We start from the raw sequence: 14,487 nt of genomic DNA, 5'->3' as shown, positions 1-14,487 counted from the left end.
AGCTGTTATTTACGTGACAACGCCTGAACGCATAACACAAGCTCAGTATGAGTGCCATGCTGAGCAGCTGTGCGAGCAGCGTGTTTGTCTGTGCGTAACAGCAGTCTGTTGGTTATTTACACAGTGTCCATAACAATAACTTTGTCAGCTGACAAACTGCACCGGGCTCGGGTCAGGTTTAGTCAGGAAAATGCAGCCCGAGCTGCTCTAGTGTGCTCACCTGTGTGTGTGGAGGAACTCCAACGTGCACAATACAGAGAGCAGAGGAGAATTGTTAACGCGTGACCATGTAGAGACAGAAATGACACGATGGCATAACACCATAAATAGTATATTGTTATGTTATTATATGAAGCGTCTCGCGCAAAATAATATCAATGGGGCTGTGGGCAGGACATTATAACACAATAATACATTTATTTTATCAATTAGTTATTAACTTTTACTATTTTTAGCAACTTGCCCAATCGGGCAAGTGAGTTGTTAGTTTACATGCCCGACCGTGAGTTTTACTTGCCCGGGCAATCGGGCAATCCTTATTGTTAAGCCCTGCATGAGCACCCACACAGACAGTGTTTAGGAGGTGAATTTTTGCCTTGCTTTACTTGCCCAAGTTTGACCGCGGGAGTATTTGATTTTACAGCAATGAATAACATGAGCAGCACCAACCAGTTCCGACGTGGACAATGGGAGCCAAAACGGTGATGTTACTGAAGCTCAGCCTGCCTGCTATTGTGACCCCCAAAAACCTGTTGATTTATACACATCCCAGGTGACAATTATAGACCTTAAAACGGAATAAACCCAAATTAAACTTAGATTTTACAGTGATTTAATTACAATAAACTGATCAAATGGATGCTGAAATAACTACATCATGATGCCGCTTTGTAAAAACTCTGAATTAATGTTTTGTCAGTCCTGTCAGCATGACGAAAAGCAAAAACTTTTAAAATGCTTGTTTTCTGAATGGAGCTCAGATCGATCAGGGCTATCATTTTAGCTGCTTCATCCACACTCAAAATAACATCATCTAAAGGCTTAAATGAAATTTCATATTGTCATCTCTACTGTGTCTATTCGTATCTGTGTAAAGCATCTTTGGGTTTCTTGAAAGGTGCTGTATACATTCCAGTTATTATAATTAGTATTATTATTATCTAGACATAAGAAATCATCTTACCTTTCACTGCATTGATGAATTTCACCTCCAGTTTCCATGTTTTGTCGGTCTTTAAACCAACATGGTGACAGGCATCTTTAAAAGGACTGAGCCTGGGCGGCATTTCAAACTGAAGAGAAATGAATAAAAAAGGACAGTTATGGCTTCAGTTATGGTAAAAATGCATAAACTGTATTTTAAACTGCGCTATTCCAACTCAATTTCGGTTAAGTCCAGTCTAAATTGAACATATGAAATGTTAAGTTTTGTTAATTTGTGAAATAAATTAAGACAAACTTAAGAAATAATCAATTAACTCTGTGCACTTTAAATATGAGGAAACTAATTGCAGCCTTCTCAAGCACTGGTCTTCTATGATATATTCTTGCACAAAAACATTTGGGATCTCATTTCCACTGGCATTATCTAGTTACATGTCCACTTTAAAATCAGACAAATTAACTAATCATTAAGAGAATAAATTATTTGGGGGTTTTTTAGAAACTTTACTTCTGCTAGATTCTTCTCCTGATTTTGAAGGCTTAGGCTATTCTGTTGAATATTGATATTATTATTAAGTTTATTTACATGAAAATGTATGCACAATGAAAGTTGATCATTTAACAGAAATTAACAGACTGATTACTTGTGCAGATTAATAATAGAACACAGTGAAAAAAATAGCCATTTTAATAAATCAATATTGCGCTCTGCGCTCACCAGGCAAGGCGCACTTCAACTTGAAGAAACCTACAGTCTACGGAGAAACTGACTCTAAAAACTGCAGCTGGTCTCAGAAGATTATTGTAGCCCCAAAGCATAAAGTCACAGCACGTTGTTATTGTTAACATTGCAACATCACCTCGCATAATATTTACTGTTGTCTGTGTGGACACAGAAGGCCTGCTAACTGCAGCAGTTTAGCGAGGCAGACATGCTTCAGATATAACATGTGCACCCCACGTTAGCATCACGGCTAGGACATTTTCTCTCGTTAACTAACATATGTTAACTAACAATATTCAATAGTTATTTTGGCATCAAAAGCATTTGTGAATTATTTAAAAAATGCAGGCCTCACGGGCCAGATCACACCCCGAATGGTGACCTTTGACACTGTTACATGCTACATGTTACATGCTAGATGTTGACTAAACAGAGCATTTGACACGGTGTAACGTCAACTTCACACTCTCTTATGGCTTCTAACATTATACGTTTACCTTTCTACATGTGTATTAACTGAATAAATCCATCCTGGTTCCCGAAAACTTCAACAACTGCTAACTGACTTGGGCCAGGTTGCTCATTAATGCTAGTTAACGTTACTTGGCTAACGTTATCGTTAATAGCCTTCAAACAACAAACAAACGACAGTTTGAATAAATAAATAAAATATAAAATGCTATATTTCAATAAAATGATTAATACATACCGAAAAATGCCGCTGGCCACACTCTCAATGCCTCATCAGACGCAGGTTGAATGCAAGACTGTATGGGTGCGGCCTGGAGTCTCCGTCTCACGGCTCTCCTGACATGACCTCTCGTCCGGTGATACAGAAGCCACGCCCCGACTTTCTAAATTTCAGAATAAAAGCTCGCGCCTGACACTATAGTGGTTTTAAACGTAATATTGTATTTTGTAAGGTATTTTAGGAAGCTCGCGCGTGACACTATAGTTGTTTTAAACATAATATTGTATTTTGTAATGTATTTTAGGAATCCTGGTAGAAAAGGTTTTTTTAACATCTGACTGCAGCCTGGAACCTCTTGTCTCATGACACATCTATTGTCTTTTAGGAATCCTAGTTGAAAAGTTGTTTTATACATAGTATTAAATCCTCCTCAAGTACTGTTGCTTTGTGTTACTTTTACATGTTGTCCTTTCTAATAATCATTTTATTTTTATGTAAAGCACTTTGAGTTTCATTTTGTGTTGGAGCAGAAGCTACCATCATAAAAGGGCTGGAACGACTTAAATGTTAAATTAACAGAGGAACAAACATACACAGCCATCGGTTCTGTTTGACAGGTATGCACACACCTGGACCAGGGCAAGCGGCAATTTATTGATTTGTGACACCTGCTACCTAATCACCACGCCCCCTCTCCAGACAACCTAGTCAGTGTAGGAGCACAAAAACAATATTCAACACCCCCACTTGCTCTTATACTGAATAACAAGATATAGTGTCACATACATTTACACAATTCATTTTCATTTCATGTTTAACCTTTTCACCAAAAATGAAACAGGCAAATATATCAAGCATGGTTTTAGTTCCAGATTTAGTTAAAATATCTACCACCATGTCTGCTGTTGGACAATATTCAATAGTTATTTTGGCATCAAAAAGCATTTGTGAATTATTTAAAAAATGCAGGCCTCACGGGCCAGATCACACCCGAATGGTGACCTTTGACACTTCTGAAGGTTGCATGGGTCTGAAACTTGGCACAGTCGATGCCCCTGACCTCCTGATACACATACTCTAATGTCAGCCCCCTACCTCAAAGCGTTGATGAATCATTAAGGAAAAGATAAGATAAGATAAGATAAGATAAGATAAGATAAGATACACCTTTACTGATCCCATAATTGAGAAATTCCAGTGTTACAGCAGTCAGATTAAGTCAAAGAGTCAGATTAAAGATTTCAAATTTAAACTTAAAAACTTAAATAACTAGGCATGCAAATAAGTACAAAAAATACAAGAGACGGCGATAAATAATAATAACAATAACAATAAAAATAATAACGGGAAGTGGATAATAAGGAGCAGCAGTGAATAAAAATAGCCAGTGGATAAGGTGCAAGTGATTGTATGTGCAAAAACAGCAGACTGCTGTGGTGTCCATAAAGTGTCCATAGTGTCAATAAAGTGTCCATGGTGCAGTTTACTGTGAGCAGTGCTGGTTATGTAGCCTGACAGCAGCAGGCAGGCAGGACCTGTGATAGCTTCACACACTCTGGGTGAATCAGTCTATCGCTGAAGGAGCTCTCCAGAGCTTTTATCTCCTCCTGCAGAGAATGGGAGTCATTAGTCCTCAGAGATGACAGCTTCGCTGTCATCCTCCTTTCTGCCACCATCTGCACAGAGTCCAGAGAGCATCCCAGGACAGAGCTGGCCCTCTTGATCAGCTTGTCCAGTCTCTTCCTATCTGCAGCCGAGACACTGCTGCCCCAGCAGACCACTCCGTAAAGATGGCTGATGCCACCACAGTGTCAAAGAAGGTCTTCAGGAGTGCCCCCTGCACTCCAAAAGACCTGAGCCAACTCGGCAGGTAGAGTCTGCTTTGGCCTTTCCTGTACAGTGCTGTTATGTGATCAGTCCAGTCCAGTTTATTGTTAAGATGAATACCCAGGTACTTATAAGATGTCACCATCTCAAGACAGTGATTTTTTAAAAAAACGTGTCTCTTTGGCCACTGCACAGCGACCTTTGACCCCAGGGGCCCCAGATTCGGTACAGATGATCCCCCGGAGCTACTAAACAATAATCCGGAACAAAAAACCCCAAAGTCCTGTAGATTTTTTTTTGCCTGTTTCAGAAACTCAAAATCAGGAGCTGTCAGACTTGTGCCCTCTTACACCCTTTGACCAGAGAGGAGGTTTTGGAGGAAATGTTTTCTCTAAAAGTCACAGGAGTCTGATTTCTTTACATGTTGTTCGGGGCCCAAGGCAGGCCGGTAGACATCAGTTAGGTTCTGATCAGCCTGGTAGATCCGAGGGGTGGGCCTTGAAAGGTTAGCATTTTTGAACCAATTAAGGCTTGCCACGGCCACAAAAATTGTCCAAATTACATGAAAATTGGTGTCTGGGCCTATCTTTGGGCCCTGATCGTGAATCCCAAGTATCAATTCAGTGGGCCAATGGGAAAGCCAAGTAGCTTCCGAGAAGTTCACTCGAGATGGGGCAAAGATATTCTTGTAGAGCTCTTAGAGATGAGCAACATATCTGAAAAGCATGTAGAAATATTAATATTTAGTTTCCCATGTTCTGCTGTAAGGGTTTCTCTGGGCTGACCCTGACCCTTCTGAAGAATGCACGGACGCCAGAATCTGCACACATGATTGAGACTGCGGTCACAGTGACATTTGAGCTTTTCAGCCCATACAGTATATGTGCAGTTATAGACCTCCGACCTTATCTAAGCACTTTTAATGGCATAAGTGGGTATATTTCGTTTCATTTCAATATTAAGATTATTTAGAAAAGTGTTTGAAGCATTTTGGGGGTTGTTTAATTGATTATTTTGTTTCTTGAAGTGACTGTGCGCTATGCAACTGCAGCGCTGCAGTTGACCTGATATCGCGACAATTGTAGGCGGCAGGTCTATTAACAAATAAACACGCGTCTATCCAAGCCTAAGCTACAAACACCAACAAAACACTTAAACCTTATCACAGTGTTTATGAATGAGATCAGTAAAATATTGTAGCGACCCTGTAGTAAATGTTCTGTTGTAATGTCAATATTCTGTGAGTTGATGGCATGTTTGGAATTGAATGAGTATAGGTAGGGGCGGGGCGAGTGTGACGGGAGGGGGACAATGTGTGAGTGCGCGTGCTGGTGTCTGTATAAGCAAGCTGGAGGAGAGAGCAGGAGTGCACAGTTGGAGTTAACGTTACAGCTAAGTCCTTGTTTTATGGTTGTTTTGGCATGGTTACGGCCAGTGGTCGAATTGAGGGGGGGTAAGGGGGGATGCCATCCCTTTGTTAGAAAATTGACCAAAAAGCATCCCCTTGTTAATCTAGAATCTGTGTGTGCAGGCACGGACGTAATTTGAGAGAGGTGACACAGGGGACATGTCCACCGCACTTCCGTATCTCTGCCCTCCGTCCCACGCACTTTTTACAGCCGTTACCACCGTCCAATTCGTTTTTAACATGTGGTAACGTGTTTTTCCGAGCCGTCTTTAAACGCACCATGAGAAGGCGCATACACACGCTGTCATGTTGTGATCAGAGTCAATCCACACAGACAAGACGTGTGCTGCTGGGCAGTGCTGGTGAGTGTTAACTATGTTCAGCAAAGCAGCCAGGAAGAAGCAAAACCTTGCACAGTTTCTTCCAAACAAACCGTGTAAGTTGAGTAATGCTGTTGCTTGTAGATAATGTTAGCTAAATGATGACTAATTAATACCAATATATCAAGTTAAGCTAGTTAACAAGAACACTAACGTTAATGTTATTGTTACCTATGTTAAATACCTTGCTAGCTAGTTTCATGCTAGAAATAAACCCACTCCTCCTTAATAAGAACTTGTGCTCACTATTGCTTTGCACGTATTTTATTTTAATCTTTATTGCCACAATAAATAGCAGGGTCAGGAGGAGACAGTGGACCAGAGGCCAGCAAGGATGATCATGCAGAGTCTTCACGGGAGAGATTATAATTGGCTGAGAGAAAATATCTAGAGCACAAAAGTGACTGTGCGATTAATTTCCACAGCTATGTCACCACTACTATTCTTAATTCTATTTCTAAATTTTGCTTTGCACATTTATTATCTATATTATTGCAACAGATAGAAGAGGGACAGGAGAAACCAGGCAGGTATCAGGACAGGCACCTGACAGCATCACCAATTATCAGCCCAAGGCTTCACAGGTAAGGAGAAATTATAAATGGCTAAGGAAATGTCTATAGGATAAGAGTGACTCTAAGATTAATTTTCACAGCTATTTCAGAACTACTCTTATGAATACTCTAAAATGTTTTTTGTGTGTACTGCAATCGGTCTTTGTCAGGTGACGTAATGCTTGCGACAGCCGCAGTGTATTGTGGGTCGAGGGTCACTCATTGTAAACAACTCAACAGTGAACATCGTCTTTGCGTGTGGCATTATCTTTGATAAAATGGGGCCTCGTGTTGTGTGAAAGGCTGTCATACTAAGTCACGAAAGAAATGGCAGAAAAGTTGACCACAACGTGAGATTTTTCGGTTTCCCACTTGGAAAAGAGGTTATGGACAGCAGGTTGAGGAATAACGAAGAGGTGTCGGATGGCCTGGGTCAGCGGTGAGACAGAAGGGCATCACTTTCGACACCATATCTCCCTTCATGCGTGTTTGCTCTCGGCATTTTCATAAAAGCAAGTAAGAGAGTTGTTTTTTTGTTTAAGTAATGTTACTGAATATGCTGGTTTTTGTTTTCTAAAGTCGCTATTTTCACATTGGCTAACCTTAGCTAGCTAGCTAGCATCACTTGTAAACTACAGACAAAGAGGGAGGGTAGTCTGGGCTAATCTGTTCGTGTTAAATCAGTATGTATTTTATTTTATCATCTTATTTCAAAACATTACAAAGTGAATGATTTTAAAGATAAAGGTAAACAGCAAAAATGCATAATAACACAGAAATATTTATCAATGCATGAGATTTCCTCTTGTGATCTGAGAGATCTGATGGGATGGTTAACTGGTAGCATGTCTGATTAAGTGGTTACGATTGTGAAATGTCATGGAAGCATCCAATGTTAACTAGCTTTCTAAATAAAACCCAACGTGATTGCAGGTCAACCAGCTTATGAAATGATGGAGGCTGACCCAGACTGGGCACCATCCCTACATCTGGGACACACATCTGTTACACCGACAAACACTGCACACTCTGCAAGACGAAGTAGACAGGAGCAGCTACGGAAAGAGACACTGCAAGCACCAGAGGTGGGGTCCACCAGGATGCAGACATTGGAGCTACAGACCAAGGAGGGGACATCTGAGCCTGGTGAAAAAAGCAGTGAGCAACAGAGTGAGGAGGGGACACCTGATGCTGGTGAAGAAAGTGATCAGCTAATCACGGAGGATGAGACACACAACACCAGTCAGGATGTGACACAGACTGAATGTGACCTGTGTGTGCTCAGGCGTGCAGAAGTAAACCGCCTGTTGGAAGAAAACAGAGAGCTGTGTGAATTTAATGAGCGCAGGATGTCTGATGGTTTCTTTGGAGAGGATGATGAAAAAGTAAAGTACTATACAGGTCTGCCAAACCTGGGAACCTTTATGGCATTATTCCATTTTTGATGCCTCTCATGCCCAGTCAAAAGAAAATTCTCACTCCCTTTCAAATGCTTCTGTTAACCTTCATGCGCCTTCGATTGGATCTGCCTGCGCAACACCTAGCTCATCTGTTTCGTTTCCCCAAAGACAGTGTACAGAACATTCAATGAAATGATGTCTTTTTTATATGCAAACTTGAGGCGTTCCATTGTATGGCCAGATAGAGACACTCTGCACAAAATCATGCCTCACCAGTTTGTGGAGGCCTTTGGACACAGAGTGGCAGTGATTATTGACTGTTTTGAAATTTTCACAGAGAAACCATCAAATCTGAAAGCACGTGCCCAAATGTTTTCCAGCTACAAGCACAACCACATTATGAAGTACTTAATAGGTATTACACCCAAGGGAGCCATTTGTTTCTTATCAAAAGGCTGGGAGGTCGTACAAGTGACAAACATATAACCCTGAACAGTGGTTTTCTTGATAATTTGTTGCCTGGGGACATTGTCTTGGCTGACAGAGGTTTTGACATACAGGAATGTGTGGGCATGTTGTGTGCAGAGGTCAAACTCCTAGCATTTACAAAAGGCCGCTGTCAGTTAGCAGCTAGAGATGTGGAGGAAACTAGAAAAATAGCACATTTGAGAATCCATGTTGAAAGGGTCATTGGAAATGTTTGTCAGAACTATAAGATCTTAACAGGAACCATACCCATAAACATGATTCTTCCATGTGAAGGTGAAGAAGCCACAATGTTGGATAAGGTAGTCACTGTGTGCTGTGCCCTGACAAACCATTGCCCAACAATAGTTCAGAAACATGGATGATGAACAAAGATATCATGATGAAGTATGTATGTGTACAGTTAGACCAGTGATTCCCAAACTTTTTCCAGTATGCCCCCCTTTCGGAAGCCAACAAAAGTTCAACACTTGAGTTAGACACTTGGAAGTTTTCTTTTCTTTTCGTACTATTTGTGCAAGCAAAGTTTTTATACATTTTTGTACATGACTTAAACATGAATAATAAAGTATGTCAATTACATTTTTGAAGTCTTCTTGACTCTTTGCCTCTCTTAAGCACATAAATAACTAGTGTTAGTTTTGATAATGAAAATTACTCTTCATTACTAATTACATTTTAAAAATCCTGTGGAGATAAACAGTGAATAGGAAATATGATGTTTGCTAACAAAATGAGAATCTTGACAGTTTTACTTTTTTAGATATGTAATTTATTTCACAAACAAAACACAGCAGCAGCACAATGGTAAACAGATAAAATAGCAATACAAGAAAATACAAAATATGTGCATGCCAAGTAATATAAATAACAGTTGTAGCATAAAGTATTCAAGTAAATTCAAGTAAATTTGTCCCACTTCACATGACAAGTCCTGTAGTGAGAGAATTGCACATCTTTGCATGGCAATTTCAACACTGAAACAATATATTGTGCGATAACAATTGTGCTAAAAACATTAGTGCAAAATATGTGCAAATTTGTCAACAATTCACAGATACTTGTACATTCAAATATTGCAGATTCAAAAAACAGCACATCCAAAAACTTTGAATACTGGGTGCTGGACAGAAGAACAGATACAGAAGTACAAAAATAGGTCCGCACACTGTTCAACAATGTTTAAATCAGAGTTTTCATGTTCAATCATGTTTCTGAGAGGAACAACGAGCGGATCCAAAAATCTTCTTTAGCTGTTGCATGCTGTAGACCAACACAGCTTAAATGAAACCACACAATGGGGCAGTTTTGATTGTCACAGGCCACCATGTCATCTTTGCTCTCTGGTCCACGAAAAGCACCAAAACTTGACAGCTCTTTCCTTCTTCCTGGACTTCTCTGATACTGTTTTGAAGTTTTGCATGGTCTTTTCCTTTGTGGAACAGAAATCAATGCAGTGGTGCCCGCTCTTGCACTCCAAGTGAAGTAGCAGCTCACCAGCTCAGGGAGACACACACACTCAAAAAATTGCTGTGCCTTTTCAAGAGAGCACTCCAGTTGTGGGTCAGCATCTGTGACAAAAATTTGCGTCTGTACTTGTTTGTAATATGGATGATCCTTCTTAAGCTGCAGGTCTCCATCCACTATTTCCAAACAGAAGTTTTTGTCTCCACTGTTGCATGCCTCCTCAACAGTACTGTCACGATACTTGTAAGGGCATTTTATTTCGCAGCCTTTTCCACAGCAAGTGCACTGCACAATCCCATCCGGCAATGCTCCAACCTGAGGAAAGTTTGGGTTTATGATAAACCCACACTGACTCATCTCAAAGCCACAGTGATGTTTGTCAGTCTGCAGCCTGTACTGTGTTTGCCCTCTCTCTTCATTTTGTCTTCCCCATGCAGTAGCAGCACATCGGTTTGTTGCACTGTTGTTGGGACAACAAACTGCTTTCACTGTGGACAGTGCAGGCTTGTCCAAGTCCGACACATAGACTGCATGCATATTTGATGCTGTAATCCTTCCAATGCGGAAGTGATACCAAGCTGAAGATCTGTACTGTGGTCTGCTGTTTTTTTCAATGTAGTGTGCCTGCTCAGGTGAAATGTCTGCCTTTCTTGACAAGGTTTTGCAGTGTAGGCGCAAAGCAGATAAATCACTGCCATCCATTTTCTCATCACGTAGATGGCGCAGTGAATCTGGTGCTGAAAATGGCTGCACTGGGTCTGCAAATGCATCACAAAGTGCTGGGAGATTCGACAGAATTGCGGCTTTTGGGGATGCTTTTTGCAGTTCTGTAAGATATGAAGCCCACTGATCCTGTGTGGAAATGCCAAATGTACAGTTGTTCATCGTAGTCCTTAGAACAGGCATGTTTCCTTCCTCACCATCCAGGAGTTTATCAAGGCATTTTCTTTTAGCTTTTGCGGTGGTGAAGTCGATTTTGTGTCCTGCTTCTGCTCCCACTTTACTGATGCTGCTTGGTATCATCCAGTATGCAGGTTGTCCAGTTACTGTTGTTGTCTCTCTGCATCTGACAACCGCCTCCAGCTTAAACAGCACAGCTGCAACATGTGTACATGTCTCCGCTATCCCAGCCATACATGTGCAGTGACCTGATGATATGGCTCCTGATGGCTTGATGATGGCCCAGGCCTTGAGTGGTGTGTCAGGAGTGCAAGACCTGTAGACAACACATAGGCAGACAGACAACAACAGTTTACAACAGTGTTCAATCATTTCCTATATTTTGCTTAATTTGTAAGGTTGTCTACATTATTACAGTTTCTGATTTACAGGCCGATGACAGGCTGACAGGTTTATTTCTGTGGTTAGACAAGCTGATGTCTGTTAAACCAGATGATTAATAACTGCTTGATGCTTGAGTAATTATGTTGTATGAAAAGGGGTAGGATTATTAGATCATTTTCACTTTTTTCTAGCTCCTGTGATGTGAATGAGGTCATTTTTTCACAATAATATAATACACATGAATCTTTTATGCCCACAATTAAAATAAGTAAAGCAAATCAGACAAAACAAGCAAACTAACCGTAACCACCAACCATAACTTTACTTGATTATAGCCAAGTTAGCTTACCTTTGCAGTGACGAGTGTGTTGTCGCAGTCCTGCGGTCGAAATGTGAACAGTTGTTGCACCCAGCCATTCGTGAAATGTCCGTGAGCTTGAGAGATTTATAGTTTCTGAACTGTTCATATGTGTAATATATACCTTAAACGAGGTAGTTTGTTATATCCAGCGATGAAGTTGGAGGCAGTAATGTGTGGCGTCCAGTCTCAGTCTTTAGCTGTGAGGTCGTACGGATCTATGTTATTGATTGTCGACAATTTAGCCAAATACCGGTCCCTGGCCACCTTGATAAGTTTGTCCCTGTATGGTATCCTCTCATCCTTCTTATTCTTCTCCAGCTCGGCAACTGGGTAACAGTTTAAAAACTCACTACTAACTGCTAACGTTACTAACTCGACTTCCCGGACAGCTACTCCAGTTCTGTGTTTACATCCGGTACAACCAAAATGGCGCCTGGGGGCGTGTCTGCCAGTTAGGACACGTGACTGACAAAGACCGATAGCAATACTACTGCATTATTTGTGTTTTTAAAGGCAGCAGGTATAGGTCATGCCATTTTTCTTTATCTTGATTAATTTTGCACATCTGTGCTGTCATATTTTATGATGTGTCGCAAAAAAATCAAAGCTACATTGCATCCCCTTGTTAAAAATTAACAATTCGACCACTGGTTACAGCCAACAGTAACCTGTACTGTGGAGTAATAAACGGTGGTTTGCCAAATAACCGCGCCATCCTTTCCACGTCCTGGCAGACGCTACAATATGATGAGTGACGTGCAGCAGAGAGGAGGGGCACAGCGGCTGCTGCGTTCAAGTGTTGCCATTTAAATTGTCGGGCTGTCGGGCCCTTGGGGTCCAGCGCGGGGCTCTACTCCACAGCTTTATGACCCCTCTGGCGCAGTTATAACAGGACAATCTCACCTTCCCGCTGTCTCTTCCTCTCATCTTCATCACGCTGTCATCCGAGCAAAGCGGCATTAAATTTTTCCGTGCTCGTAGCTCCTCAACTTTGTTTTAAACTCTGTGAAACTTAATTTCTCATCACTTTGTGTTACGTGGATGGAAAATAAATGAGTCCGGCAGGCCCTTCAGGACCATTGCAGTTAACAAGCCATCACTTAAAGTTTCTCCTGCATTCCTGAGTGCTGTGATCGCAGTCTCTGCACGGATAACATAGTCAGTGACGCTCTCATTAACAGCTTTCTGGAGGGACTTCAGCTCCGTGTATAAGATGATCACTCGTGGCTTCCCCTTACCAGCGTAATGGTCCCTCAGAATCTGCAGGGCCTTTCTGCCTTTATCATAATAATAAAGATGTATGTGTTAACCCAAGGGACACGTTATATCATGGTATGTTTCAAATGCAATGTTAAAAACTATCCGGATGGTTAAAATTGTAAAGTTAAGAGTTTAACCGTAAAAAAAGGCCTCTTTAGGAATTTACCAGTAACGCTGCTGCCATCTTCTTCTTCTTCTCCTCTCGGTTTGAGTCGAATTTGCATTTTTGACCCTGTAGGCTTGCTGTTGTAAACGCCCATGTCATGACATGAGAGGTCATGAGACGAGAGCCATGAGACGAGACTCCAGGCTGCAGCCATACCCGTCTTGTTGAATGTAGAGACCACTTCCTCTTCAATTTCACATTAAAACTCCACCAGCGGAAGTGACGATTGCAGGCAATTTAATGGGGAGAAGTAAACTGTCCCTTGATATACTTATCAGTGGCGTCATGCCCATTCCATCAATTCAGTTTTTGATATCTGGATTTTTTAAAATCTTTTTTAAGTTTATTGGACATAAACGCTGCTGTGCGTGTGTGAGTGGGCACGAGTGCCTGGCCGCTGTACTGACGGGTCAGGGACAGGTTAAGTCTGAGTCACAGCATCACTGCTGAAAATCGACAACAGAACAGCAGTCTGCTGCTTCAAAAGGAGATGTCCATGTGAGACCAAGAGTCTCTAATACCTGCTCAACAAAATCCGCTCATGTGGTGGAAAAACTCTGGGCTCTCTCACGTCTCTCATATCTCTCTCTCTCTCTCTCTCTCTCTCTCTCTCTCTCTCTCTCTCTCTTTCATGCTTCTTTTCTGTGCTCTGGGCATCCATTTTTGCTGTTTTTTAAAGCTCTCACCATGTAGTGATTCACTATATCTCTAGCTTGTTTTCTTACGGAGGAGAAAAGGGGAGCACACTATTTCCATGAAGGCATCACCTTTTGAAAAATGTAAGGTTGTTGCTTTATTATCGGCCGTTCTTGCCGCTGGCTTAACAGGTATTTTGCATTTAGATGTTCCCATACTATCAGTAGGCTGAGATCTCTGATTATCTGGTATCGCGAGACTAGGGATGACCTGGTGTGATTTTGGTATCTAAATTCCTTCTAGAACTGAAAAAAATAAATAAGGGAAAAGGGTTAAAAGGTAATCTAAAACTGCATTCCTATACTTTCCTGGCGAAACCTGGAAGAATCTTTATAATAACTAATGAACTAAATACCATATACATTATCAGAACAACAATCAACAAAATAAACAGTACATTTCTCACTAAAATGTCATTAAAATGCATTTTAATGTACAGTCTATCTTATAGCATTTTCCACTGAGAATGAAAGGAATGTCAGCCATATTGTTTGTTTTCACAGAGAGAAACTTGACAGTCATGTGACACTGATGCAGGCTGATATAAAAGAATAGGACTGAAAAATGTAAGCCCCTCATGATTTTAGAGGCCTTATTGTAAAATGAGAGCTAGGCAATA

The 14,487-nt window shown here is 41.1% G+C and overlaps 1 protein-coding gene and 1 pseudogene across 3 annotated transcripts in view; both read left to right on the top strand.

Moving 5' to 3' along the window:
* LOC125878814 (TANK-binding kinase 1-binding protein 1-like) overlaps window positions 1–14,487 on the top strand; it is a 276,535-nt gene that overhangs the window by 71,530 nt on the left and 190,518 nt on the right. The window lies entirely within an intron of this gene.
* LOC125879525 (extracellular sulfatase Sulf-2-like) overlaps window positions 7,702–14,487 on the top strand; it is a 43,971-nt pseudogene continuing 37,185 nt past the window's right edge.

The sequence above is a fragment of the Epinephelus fuscoguttatus genome, linkage group LG19 (genome assembly GCF_011397635.1).
Source record: "Epinephelus fuscoguttatus linkage group LG19, E.fuscoguttatus.final_Chr_v1".
Lineage (NCBI taxonomy): Eukaryota > Metazoa > Chordata > Actinopteri > Perciformes > Serranidae > Epinephelus > Epinephelus fuscoguttatus.
This window is presented reverse-complemented; position numbering and strand designations above follow the sequence as displayed.